This window comes from Fukomys damarensis, unplaced genomic scaffold, assembly GCF_012274545.1.
Source record: "Fukomys damarensis isolate Sample0158 unplaced genomic scaffold, DMR_v1.0_HiC HiC_scaffold_36, whole genome shotgun sequence".
NCBI lineage: Eukaryota > Metazoa > Chordata > Mammalia > Rodentia > Bathyergidae > Fukomys > Fukomys damarensis.
In genome coordinates, this window is record NW_022900948.1 from 44,425,046 (window position 1) to 44,437,101 (window position 12,056).

Here is a 12,056-nt window from a genome sequence, read left to right on the forward strand (position 1 = left end):
TCTGTGCCACTTGGCTAACCAAGGCCTGGAGTCCCAATCTGCCAGGGAGAGGGTGGGCCTGGATTCATCAGGGACGGTCCACTGTGGAGGAATGGGGACAAGGAGGTGGCCAGGTGAGCCTGATTCCCAGGAACCTAGACCAAAGCAGGTGCTCTAGGAGTAACTGTGTCCCCTGATTTCACACACTGACCGCAGAACGGAGTGGTGTTTGGAGACTCAGCACTGCAGCCTGAAAGCGAGGTCCCCTCTTCCAGTCCGAGGAGCCTCGTCCCCAGTGGGGTGCCATTAAAGGGTGGTGGTCCTGGCTGCTTCGTGCCTGCCACGTGAGGGAGAAGCAGTCCCCACGCGCCAGGAGAGGGCTCCCAGCAAACACCAGGACCTTGGGGTCCTGAGAACAGAGAACCTGGCTGCATAGAGGCCGCCAGGTCTGTGGGGTCCTTGGTAGCAGCCTCAACAACTCTGATACGGGGTCTTTGCTTTTGTTTTGTTGGGTTTTTTTCTTTCTTTCTTTTTTTTTGGTATGGGGGACCAAACTCAGGACCTTGTGCTTGGGAGGCAGGCAAGGTACCACTAAGCTGCATCCCTGGCTGTTCGTTTTGTTTTTTTGAGATAGGGTCTCACTATGTAGTCCAGGCTGGCCTCGAACTCACAGTGATCCTCCTGCCTCAGCCTCCCAAATGCTGGAATCACAGGCATGTGCCACCACACTAGGCTGGATACAGGGTCTTTGAAGAACTGGTCCAGTTAAAATGCTGTCGGTAAGTGGGCCCTCTGCCAGTAGGACTGGGTTCTCTATAAGAAAGGAAAATGAAGACAAGCATGGTGGTGCACGTCCATCATCCCAGAACTCTGGGAGGCTGAGGCAGGAGGATCATAAGGTGGAGCCCCAGTCTGGACAACTTAGGGACTTGGTGAGCCTCTGTCTCAAAATAAAAAGCAGAAAAGGGCTGGGGATGTAAGTCAATGTGAAGGCCCAGAACCAATCCTCCTACAGAAGACACAGAGAGAGACAGACACAGAGTCTCACTGGGCTACGCAGGCTGATCTTGAACTCCTGAGCTGGAGGGATTTCTCTGCCTTGGCCTGTGGAGTTGCTGGGATCGGGTGCTCGCCACTATCGCCCGGCTGTGGCTGTCATCACGGGACCCCCACCAGACTCTGCCTTCATCCCCACCTCTTCACAGGTGAAGAAACTGAGGCTTTTTGTTCCTTTGTTTTGAGCCAGGGTCTTACTATGCAGTGTAGGCTGGCCTTGAACTCACTCCATAGCTGAGACTGACCTCGAACTCACAGAGATTCTCCTGCCTCAGCCTCCCAGAGTGCTGGGATCACAGGCGTGCGCCACCACGCCCGGCATCTCTGAGGGTTTCAAGAGGCCAAAGATGAACCTGGGGTCAACAGCCAGTCGGGGCCGAGCCAGGCTGGAGTGGGAGTCTTGACCGGCGGAGTGCAGGCTGTGGATGCGGTGATCTCGGGTCCCCTTGTCTCTGCCCCTTGGGTTCCTCCTCCTCGGCCTTGTCTGCGTCTGTGGCCCCCTCGCTTCCCCTTGGGCCTCCTCTGCTGCTGCTGCTGCAGCGCTGAGGTTTCCCAGCTCATTCCCTCCCCTGCTGCCTTTGAAGGCTCCTCTCCTGCCAGTTACACACACACACACACACACACACACACACACACACACACACACACACACTCTGCTTTCTCTCCTGTCCTCCCTAACCGTTGCTGTACACCAGCCTCCTGTGGCTTCCCGGGCTCCCGTGCATCCCCCCACCCCGTTCTCCCCGCTGTGGGACCCGCAGTCTGCACAGCTCTGCTGGCTGCACAGGGGTCTGGGCTGGTCATGGCCCCTTGGGGACTGCAACTCTTCAGGAGGAGCCACCAGGGTGAGGGCCGGGGAGCAGCCAGAGGCACAGGACCCCACTGAGCAGCAGGCCTAGCCCTCCCCCCACACGGTGGTCCTCCAAGATCCCACCACTGGGGCCGTGGGTGGTGGACAGGGGCAGGAAGCACATGATGCCCTGGAGCCAGGGGAACTTGGAGATCCCCCCTTGGGCTGAGGAAATTGAGGCCCAGAGAGAGGAAGTGCTTTGCCCAGAGTAACGCTCATTTATTCATTCAACAAACATCGGTCGAGCACCTCCTGGTGCCCCACAGTGTGCTGGGTGGGGAGACAGAGACCAGTGGGACAGAGTGGCCCCAGCCTGTCAGGGATGTGCTAGGGACAAACACCACAGCTCAGTCCCCAGGGCAGGAAGGGGGGGCACGCACGCACACACACGCGCACGCACACACACACACGCACGCACACGCACACCGGGCAGTTGTACTTCCTGTCAGGGGTCAGAGAGGCAGGGTGAGCTGCTCGGGGACACACAGGCAGGCCCGGCCTAGGCTCTGACCTCCTAGCCTAGGCTGGGGGCGGGGCTGGGGAGGAGCAGGGCCTGGGACGCTGGCCAGGACCCCGCCCCCTTCCCCTTCAGGGGAGGCCCCCGTGGGTGGAAGGAAGTCCCGCTGTGCTCCTGCTGGGCTGCAGAATCCACTGCAGTCAGTGCCTCCGGCCCTCGGTCCCCAGCATGGGTGGGTTCCGCAGGTGCCCGTGTCTGTCCCCAGCCGCTGGGCGTGGGCTTTCAGCAGCTGCCCGCTGGCTCGATGGCTCAACAGGGGAGCACGTGGCCTGGGGTCAGGGAGAGGGACAACTGCCCAGGAGCCACAACGGGGAGGGCCGCCCGGAGGGAAGGGCGGGGCGGGGCCTGGACACCCAGGAACCGGCCCTGAAGGGCACTGGGGTAGTCAGGGCCCTGGAGTCACAGCGCAGCGCACGCCACTCACACAAAGCCTGGGCACTTAGCGTGCACAGATGGGCCTCAGTACCCGCACCCCTGTGTCCCGTCCTGTCACACTCCCTGTGTTTTCGAGCAGGAGACTGAGGCGGGAGAGAGGAGTTGAACCAGCAGGGCCAGCATCACCCCACCAGGCCCTGGGACCCTGCCAGCTGCTCCAAAGGACTTTTCCAGTTGCTTTGTAATCCCCAGCCTCCAGCTCCTCATTGGTCCAACCAGCGGGGCGGGGCTCCTGGGAGCTCCGGGGTGGAAAGTCCCGGGCAGGGCTCCTGCTGGCCTTGTGGCCCTGTCACTCCTCCCGCGGGCCCTTCCCAGAGCAGGGCCACACACACCATCTCTTTTCTTCCTGGACCGCAGAGCTGGCTGAGAACTGGGAGACGGGCTGGTGAACCACACACACACACACACACACACACACACACACACTCCCACCTCAGCTTCCCGTAGTGGCTTAAACAACACGGATGTGTTCCTTACAGCCTGGGGCTCAGGAGCCCAAGCTCAAGGTGTCTCTGGGAGGTACAGGTTCTGGGCCCTAGGGAAGGGGTCTCATGTTCTAGCGTCTCTAGGCCGCCTGCAGTCCTGGACTTGTGGCCTCCGCCTCTGCCTCCTCCTGCCAATGGCCGCAGTGGGTTCCACACAGTTGTTGAGCACTGACTGCAGGTTGGGAACGGGTTAGGGTGCGGGGTGCAGACCTGTGCATGGGTCTTCATGGGGCCTCCCTTCTACCTAAAGACAGCCACATCCTTTGGATCCTGCCCAGTCTCCCTTCCCTGTACAATGACTGCATTCTGATCACTGGAGTAGAGCAGAGCCCTTATCCCAAGTGTGCAGAACTTGGGTGGGAAGAACATTCCCTCTCCTTCCCCAAGCTTTGACCACAGCACAGCATTTCCTTCAGGGACCAACACACCCAGAGAGTCCAGCGGCCCGTGGTCCCTGGGCTCCGATACCAGGAGGAATCACCGGCAGCTTGGGGTCAAACCCTTCATCTCAGACTGAGGCTGGATCTTGGTGAAGCTTAAGAAATCAGGCACCTTCGTGTTATGTCGCAAGTGTGGGTTTTTAGGTCACGGCGCCTTCTCAGCCACACTTTCCATACTTGGCTTCTGGGGAACCCTATGCATTCGCCCCGCATTTACACCCAGGACAGCTACACAGGTGCCACCAGGCTCCCCAGGGGTCTGTGCAAAAGGTCCTGTGACTCCGCTGCAGGGAAGGACCCTGGGAGCCTGGCTGCGTGGGCAAGAAGTGGCCCTCGGGCTTCCCAGAGACACTGCGTGCTGGGCGGCGCCTGGCAGGGGTGACAGGTTCCCCACCAGGGGTGGGCAGGGAAGAGCACGGGGCCACCGGCTGGAGCCCAGGTCTTCCCAGGGTCCCTGCAGCACCAAACCCAGACAGCAGGGGAACATCCCAGAAGCTCCCTGGGCACAGCCACTGCCGGGAGCGGGGATCGCTGGCCAGGCAACACCCTTTGGCTCCTTAGGGACCAGGCAAGAGCCTGCTCCTCCCCGGCAGGATCTGGACCCCAGGGACCCTCAGGGACCACCCTGGCTCTGCACGGCCTCAGTCCCAGTCCCGGACCACCAGCCCCGGTTCCCCTGTGGGCACACAGACACGTGAGCAAGCCCAGCTGGGACTGACTTTCACTCTACAGCCGCAACACAGGGACAGAGCGAGACGCAGACAAACACTGGCTCTGGGTCCTACGATCGAATGCTGGGTACCAGCAGGATGCTCTAGGCAGGCAATTTGTTTGTTTGTTTTTTGCTGCTTTGGGACAGGGTCTTGCTATATAGTCCAGGCTGGCCTTGAACTTACAATGTAGCCCAAGCTGGCCTCAAGCTCACAGCGATCCTCCTGCCCCAGCTTTCCTCGCTCAGCGAGTGATTTAACTCAGTCTTCCTCGCTCTTCCAAGAATAACTGGGAGGATTAAATGCATAATTATGAAGTGTTAAGTACATGTCAAATATCGTTTCAAGCTAAGAGTGGGGCCTGTGACACAGGTTAGGTCTCTTCTCTAATTTTACATGTGCATATGGCTGCCAGCTCCAAAGACTACATTTCCCAGGATGACTTGCAGCAAGGTGTGCTCACATGACCAGGTTCTGACCAATAAAATGGCAGCAGAAGTGGTTTGCCTGGTCGTTTTCTTTAAAGGACAGAGATTGAGATCTCCTTCCTTTTTTCTCCTTCTTTGAACCGGCTAGAATGTGAGCAGAGAGGCTGGAGCTGGAGCAGCCATTGTGCACTGTGAAGTTGCAACCCCTGTGTGTTGAGAGGGGCAAAACTAAGTCCCGTGCCAGACCCAGATGGCCTGTACTTCCTTGAGCAAGAAATAAATTTTTTCTTGTTTAAATCACTGTTATTTGAAGTCTGACCTTTTTGAAGCATAACCCAGTACCATTTTCTTCTTTTTTCAAGAGGGGGATGGAACCTAGGACCTGGCATGTGCCAGGTGTGTGCTGTCTACGACTGAGCTTCACCCCAGCCCGAGTCGGTTTTGTTTGTTTCTGTTTCTTACTACGTAGCCCAGGCTGGCCTCGAACTCACAGAAATCCTCCTCCCTCGCCCTCCCTGGCTGGGATTCCAGCTGTGCACCACCACACCCAGGCAGAATCTGTGTTAGCAGGGGCGCAGTGAACAGGGAGGTGTGGTCCTTGCCTTCCAGGGACCTCGGTGTAGCTAAGGGAGAGACAGCAGCCACGTGGGCAAAACAGGAATAATAGCTGTGGCTGTCGGAGCGCTGTAGAGAAAGTCAAAGGCTGGGGTGGAATCATGGGGGTTGGGGAGGGGCCCACCGGGAGCTCCTCAACTTAGGGGTCCTGTTGGGCCCCCAGAGCCCTGTCCTGCCCCCTCGGCCCCCGCACCACCTCCTCCAAGCTCTCCCCAACCCCCTCCGTGGCCATGGCTTTCAGCCCCCAAGCCACCTCCTGCAGGAAACCCTCCGCAGTGCTGTGGCCGGGCCTTTGCCCTGGCTGACTGTGGTCCCACGTTCACGAGGCAGTTAGGGGGCTGGGTTTTCTCAAGGCACCAGGTGGGAGGGCAAGGTCCAGACAGTGCTGGGGGAAGGCACCCCTCTGTGTAACCCGGGGGCCAGAAGGAGGCAGAGGGTGCCATGCCAGGTAGGTGCCAGGGCCGTGCAGCTCCCTCCCAGCTGCCCCAGATGGGCTGCCCACACCCCCAGGCTTGACAGCCCCCCCCCCCGCTTGGGCTCCCAAGTGCCACCTGAGCTTGTCCAACCTGGGACCTGACAGGATGCCCTCCAGGGCCAGGGAGAAGGCCACAAGCAAAGACGCTGCCCAGCCTCCCAAGGGGAGCCGAGTGTGAGCACATGGAGGGTCAGGGAAAGAGTTTCCGCAGAAGGAGCATCGTGCGTGGGAGGGGAGGGGGACCCAAGAATTCTGTCTGCCCTGGGAAGGGGTGGGGCAGAGGTGCCTCCCGGGGGCCTTGAGGGCTGAGATCACTGGTCTCCAGCCCGGGGGTGGGGCTCTGGCTGTCCCCAGAGGTTGCCACCCTCTCAAACGCCCCACCGGTCTCCGCTCTGCCCCTCCTTCCTGGGCTGCAGGGCAGGCATCAAAGCCACTGCCACAGAGGCCCGGGAAGGCAGGTCTGGGCCAGTTCCCCTTTCATCCTGGCCCCCAGAGGCCCCTGTGCGAGTCCCCACCGGCAGGGCTGCCTGAGCAGGGGAGGAGTCATCAGCCAGCACCTGCCCGCTTCTGGGCCTCAGTTTACCTGCTGTCTGCCGCTCTGCCCCGGGCCTTAGAGGGCAGGGGCCTTTGGAGCCTGAGACACCTGCAGGGGGCTGAGCAGGGCCCCCCGGTGCTTCTGGGGTACCACAGCCCCCACTCCATACATCACGCACCTGCCCCACTGGGTGGCCCATGACTCTGCCCTGCGTGGGCCTCAGCTTCCGGAGATGCTGGGGGTATGGACCTGGCTGCCCCCCTTCCCTCCCGCCCTGCTGAGTTGCAAGCCCACTTCTGGCAGTGCTGTGCAGATTTGGGGTTCACGGAGGTGGCTCCCCCTTCCTGAGCAAAGGCCACCATGATTACAGGATGATGGCTGTGCCACTCTTGGCCACGAAACACTGCCCCTCGCACGCCACTGTCCCTGTCACCTCACATTCAGGAGATCCTTTCTTGTGAGCAGCCTAAGCCCAGAGAGGGCAGGTGACCTGTCCCAGGTCACACAGCCAGCTGAGGACAGGTGTTGGAGCCAGGGAGGGACCCATCAGGGCTCCATCTGCCCCACACTGGGCACGGGACTGGGGGGGTCCGGTCTTACCGGAAGTCACAGAGCTAGGATTCGAACCCAGTGTCTGCTTCTGCCACACCTCCGCACTCCCACCGAGTGTCACGGCTCTGGTCCAGGACTACAGCACTGCCCTGTCATCACCCGACTGCATAGAGGGGCTCCCTCCACCACAGGCCGCCCCCGGGGCACCAGGCACAGACAGGCTGATGGCACGGGATGGGTGCCCAGGTACCCAGCAGACACCAGCTCAGCCCAGAGTTGAAAATTTCTTCCTGGAACACCAAATAATTAAGGAAATCAAATCCTGTGAAATAAGTGATCCCGGCCAGAAGCCCACAGGGAGCACTGGAGGCCATCATGTGGGAGGTGCAGGTGGGTGGACCACCCCCGCCTTACAGACAGGGAAACAGAGGCACGGTGCAAGAGGCAGATGCCCACAGGTGCTGACACGGGCCCTCTGTGCTCAGGATCTGCTACCATGCACCAGCTGTGACTGCAGTGAGTCTGAGGACAGAAGAGCCACAGCCCGCTGGCTCACCTAGGCAGTGACACCTGAGTCCCGCTGTTAAGGAATCAGCAGGGCTGGTAGGGAGGAACTTCTGAGTGGGGGTGGGATGTGCAAAGGACCTGGGGCACCTGGAGGTCAGCTCAGGAACATGAAAGGGAAAGCGCCAGCTGCCTGCTGCAGAAAAGGAGAAGCAGCCGGGGAGGGGAGGAGGCAGAAGGGCTGGGAGGAGCCAGCAACCAGGAATCCAGCCCGAACACGTCTGACTGTCTTGGGGTGCACCCAAGGCAGTGAGCCTCAGGAGCATCTCAGGAGCAGCCGGGCTGGGAGTCTCCAGACTCAGCTCTGCTGAAAGAGGGAGATCAAAAGGGAAAAATCTGCAAGTTAGATTTGCCCTCAATTCTATTAAACCACCTAAGGCTGTGGGAAAACAGTATTAGGGTCTTAATTCCATGAACGACAGAGACCCCAGGCTGGATGCCCCCCCTTCCCTCCCATAGTCAGCAGAGAGCCCCAGAGGACACAAAGTAGTGGACAGGGCCAGAGGGCACAGCTGGTCACCAGGATGGGGGACAGGGAGAGAAGGGATGGAAGGCAAGGCTGGGATCCCTTCCCTCACACAACAGCCCGTCTCCCTCTCTCCCTTCCCCACCAAGGACTGGTGCTCGCTTAAAGTTAGGGTTGCAGACCTGGGCCAGCCTGGCTGGGCTTGGATCCTGGCTTAGTTACTTCCCCGCTGTGTGACCTTGGGTTAATGACCCAACCTCTCTGTGCATCACTGGTGAGAGGCAGGTGAGTTAACCTTGAGGAGATCTCACAGCATCCTCCATTGGAGGAAACTGGCTACTGTCCCCAGAGGTGGACTGGGGGGGGGTCCCTTTAGATTTTTTTGGTACCGGGGATCAAACTCGGGTCATTGCGTTTTCGAGGCAGGCAACAGAACCACCGAGCTAAATCCCTGGTCCTGGGGGGTCCCTTTAGAAAAGGGCTCGGAACTGGCAGGAGAAGTCTCAAAGCCCCCGGATGTTTTTCTGGACACAAAAAGGTCCTCATCCGTCGGCTTAGCCTCAGAGCCCCGGCATCCCCAGTCTCCGTCCTGCCATCTACACCCAGCTTTTGAGGGGGTCCTTGCCGGGAGGCCCTGCCCACCCACACAGGCACACACACACCAGAGCCCCAGCAGGGAGGGAAGCGGCCTGAGACCTGAGCTCTACCACCCGGCCCCACCCAGTCCCCAGTTCGCCACTGTTTCTGGGTGGGAGCCCAGGCTCCCACACGCTGCACCCCAGCCCTTTTTTTCATTTTGAGGCCCGGCCTTACTAAATCCCCCAGGCTGAGCTCAAACTCCTGACCTTCCTGTGTGCGCCTCCAGGAGTGCGGGGAGGGTGGGAGTGCACCACTCGGCCTGGCTCCTGTGGGGATTGTTTTTAAGGCTGAGACAACCCAGCGCGTATCCAAAACCAGCTCCCTCCTCAGGGATGGGCAGAGCTCAAGACGCGTGTGCGAGCCAGGCTCTGGACTGAACAAGGCACAGGGAAAACAAGGCTTCAGGAGGGCAAGCAGAGCCTCGGGAAAGCGGGGAACCCCACGCCTGCCCCCAGGCCTTGCTGGCTCCGTCCGCCCAGGAGGGCCCTTTCCCAATCTCACTGCGGGGGACAGGAGCCTCGCCAGAGACGCCCGGGCTCAGTCCCTCCGGCTACACAATTCAGTGACCTTGAACGGGCCTTTTATGATGGTTCGATTGTGGAGAGAGAAGCAAGCGCAGAAGAACTGATGTAAAAGCAGCCCGCACTCCCGCTCCCCGGTGTGAGAGCCACAGGTCCTGGGGTCCGGAGAGGCCCCGCTGGGAACATGGGTTCTGGTCGGTGGGCGGAGCCTGCGCGGTAGGCGGAGTTTCTCTTCCTGCCCACCCACTCGGTGTAGTGGGCATGCGCGATGCACTCACTCGCTAGAGGTAGGGTGTCCTCAAAAGCCTTGGGGGGGCCTCTGCTGGCCCTGCCCTCCAGGCTGATGCTAGCCACGTAGGTCCCCCCCCCAGCAATCTGGGGACCCATGGTAAGGTTTTGGGCGAGGCAGGACAAAGGCCACTCCTGCCGGCCCTCCGTGGGGCCCCCGCTGGACAGTTTAGACTAGTTACGCAGTTTGCAGGGCTCAGGATGAAGAAGTGCAGACCACTGGTTTAGGATGTCCTGCAAATGTGAAGCCAGCACTAGGCCCTCGGGGACCGCAGGGGTCACAGCCTTTGCTGCCGGCTCCCCCGGATGGGGACCCAGCTGCCCAGGAGCTCAGGGTCCAGCACAGAGCCGGACAAGACAGGTGGCGTTCAACAAATGTATTCTGAAGCTAGGCGCCTGTGGGAGGCTGAGGCAGGAGCATCGCAACCTGGGCCATGGGCAATTTAGCAAGACCTTGTCTCAAAATAAAAGGCAGGGGGTTGGGTGGGGTGGGGGGATTTAGGTCAGTGCAAAGGTCCTGGTTTCAATCCCCAGTAGCACAAAAGAAAACTTGGGATGAGGAGTGGGTGAGCTCGCGGGACAGTTCAGCCTTCAGAGGCCTTGCTCTCCTAGCCAGAGGGAGCCTGGACCACCTCCCCGGAGGAGGAAGCCCGGCTCTCTGAGCCGCCAGTGTCCTCCAGCTCCTACCACGGCTTCTCAGCTGGGGCTCAGCGGTGCAACCCCGGCCCATGTTACTTCACCTCTCTGTGCCTGGGTTTCTTCACCCGCGGGGGCAGTGTCTGTCTTCCAGCGCCTGCAACCCTGCCTGCCTGCTGTTATCTGTCCTGGCTCCTGTGTGCTTTCCCTTTGGCCTCTGAGCTCCGGAGGGCAGGGCCCAGGTCCCTTGTGCCCTCACTGGGGACAGCTGTGGGTGGTGCTAGAAGTCACAGCCCACCATGCTGGGCGGCCTCAGATGCTACAGCAACCTGCAAGTATCTCTGTCCCCGGAGCTGTTTCTAGGGGACAAGGAGACTTGTGGGGCTGCTGGGCGGTGCCTGTCACGCAGGCGTAGCTAGGGGGCCATGACAGAAGGGCGGAGAGGCCAAAATGAGAGGAAGGGGCGTGTGGGCCTGACTTGTCTGGGGCAGCCCCCCCCCCACAACACCCGGGGCTCCGCAGCTCTCTGCGCAGAGACTGCAAGGCCAGTTTGGCTGCAGGAATAACCGCGGTCACCTCCCTTCCCTCGTTACTCGTGTCCTTGCTCAGCAGAAAGCTCTTGCTCGCTCTCCGGACTCTGCTGAGAGGCCACTAATGCCACTCAGGAGGGCGCCACCCCCATGACCCAACCCGTTCCCGAAGACCCCACCCTCTGCTATCATACTAGGGTTAGGGTTCCAACAGGTGAGTGGGGTACAGACCTCGGACAGTCAAGCTTCCCACCCCGGGCTGGCTTCCCTGGGGCTCCACCTCTCCAGGGACTGCCCAGTGCCCCTGCCCTCCCTCTCCCACCATGACAAGCCTCCCTCACTTCCGGACACGGTCTCGGGCCTGCCCCATCTCTGGTCAGGATCAACCCGCGTGCCCGCACTACTTCCGGTCAAGGTCACCTGCCCTCCAGGGAAACCTGCAGAGGTCCTGCCCCCTGCCCTTTCGGCTCCTGCTCTGCTCGCCCTGCTGGGCTCTCCTCAAATCCTTCCCGCTCCTTCTCCGCTGGCCACGCCCCCGTTTTTGATGCTGTTGCCCACGCTTCGGATCTGTGACCTTCAGAGAGGGCCGGATCTCCCCAGGGCCTGGTTCACCCCCTGGAGGGGTGAGAGGCTGGGGACCCGGACCGCAGGAAGGCAAAGGGGCCCAGCTCTGCTTGCAGGGGTCACCTGGGTGGTGGACAGGCACCTTCGGGGTCCAGAAGGGGTCCCCGACTGGCGGTGGGGTGCCAGGGCTGGGGTGCGTGTTCTGAACAGTGGTGTCTGCAAGGCGGTCTGGGGGATGTGTCATCGTGTATGCCTGTGTGCGGCGCGGTGTCCCCGCGTGTGTCACGCAATGTCCCTGTGCAGGTCCTGTGGCCCCGCGTCCTCTGAACACAGCCCGTCGGCGAGGCTCGGAGGGCGTGGGCCCCCGCAGGCTGGGCACTTTGGGGTTCGCCCTGCGACCAATAAAAGCTCCCCCAGGTCTCCCAGGTGCGGCCGTGGCCAGCGCAGGTGCAAGAGCCTGGGGCGGAGGAGTCGCGGGGGCGGGAGAGCAAAAGTTTCTGGCCTGGAGCAGGAGGCAGAGAAGTTTCGGCGGCGCCAAAGCCAGGCCAACACTGCCCCCCCGTGGGCGCGGCGTGGCGCTGCAGCCGGTGGGCAAGCGGGTGGGGGAAACTGAGGCACCGGGAGGGCGAGGGCACCGGGAATTGGTGTGGTACGATCTGGGCTCCTCGGGGACCCCCCAAGCGCTCTGGGAAATAGCCTGGGCTAGGGTGGGGGGGAGGGGCAGAAAAGTCCGGAGACAGATGGGGGAGACGCCAAGGGGTGTGGCGGGGG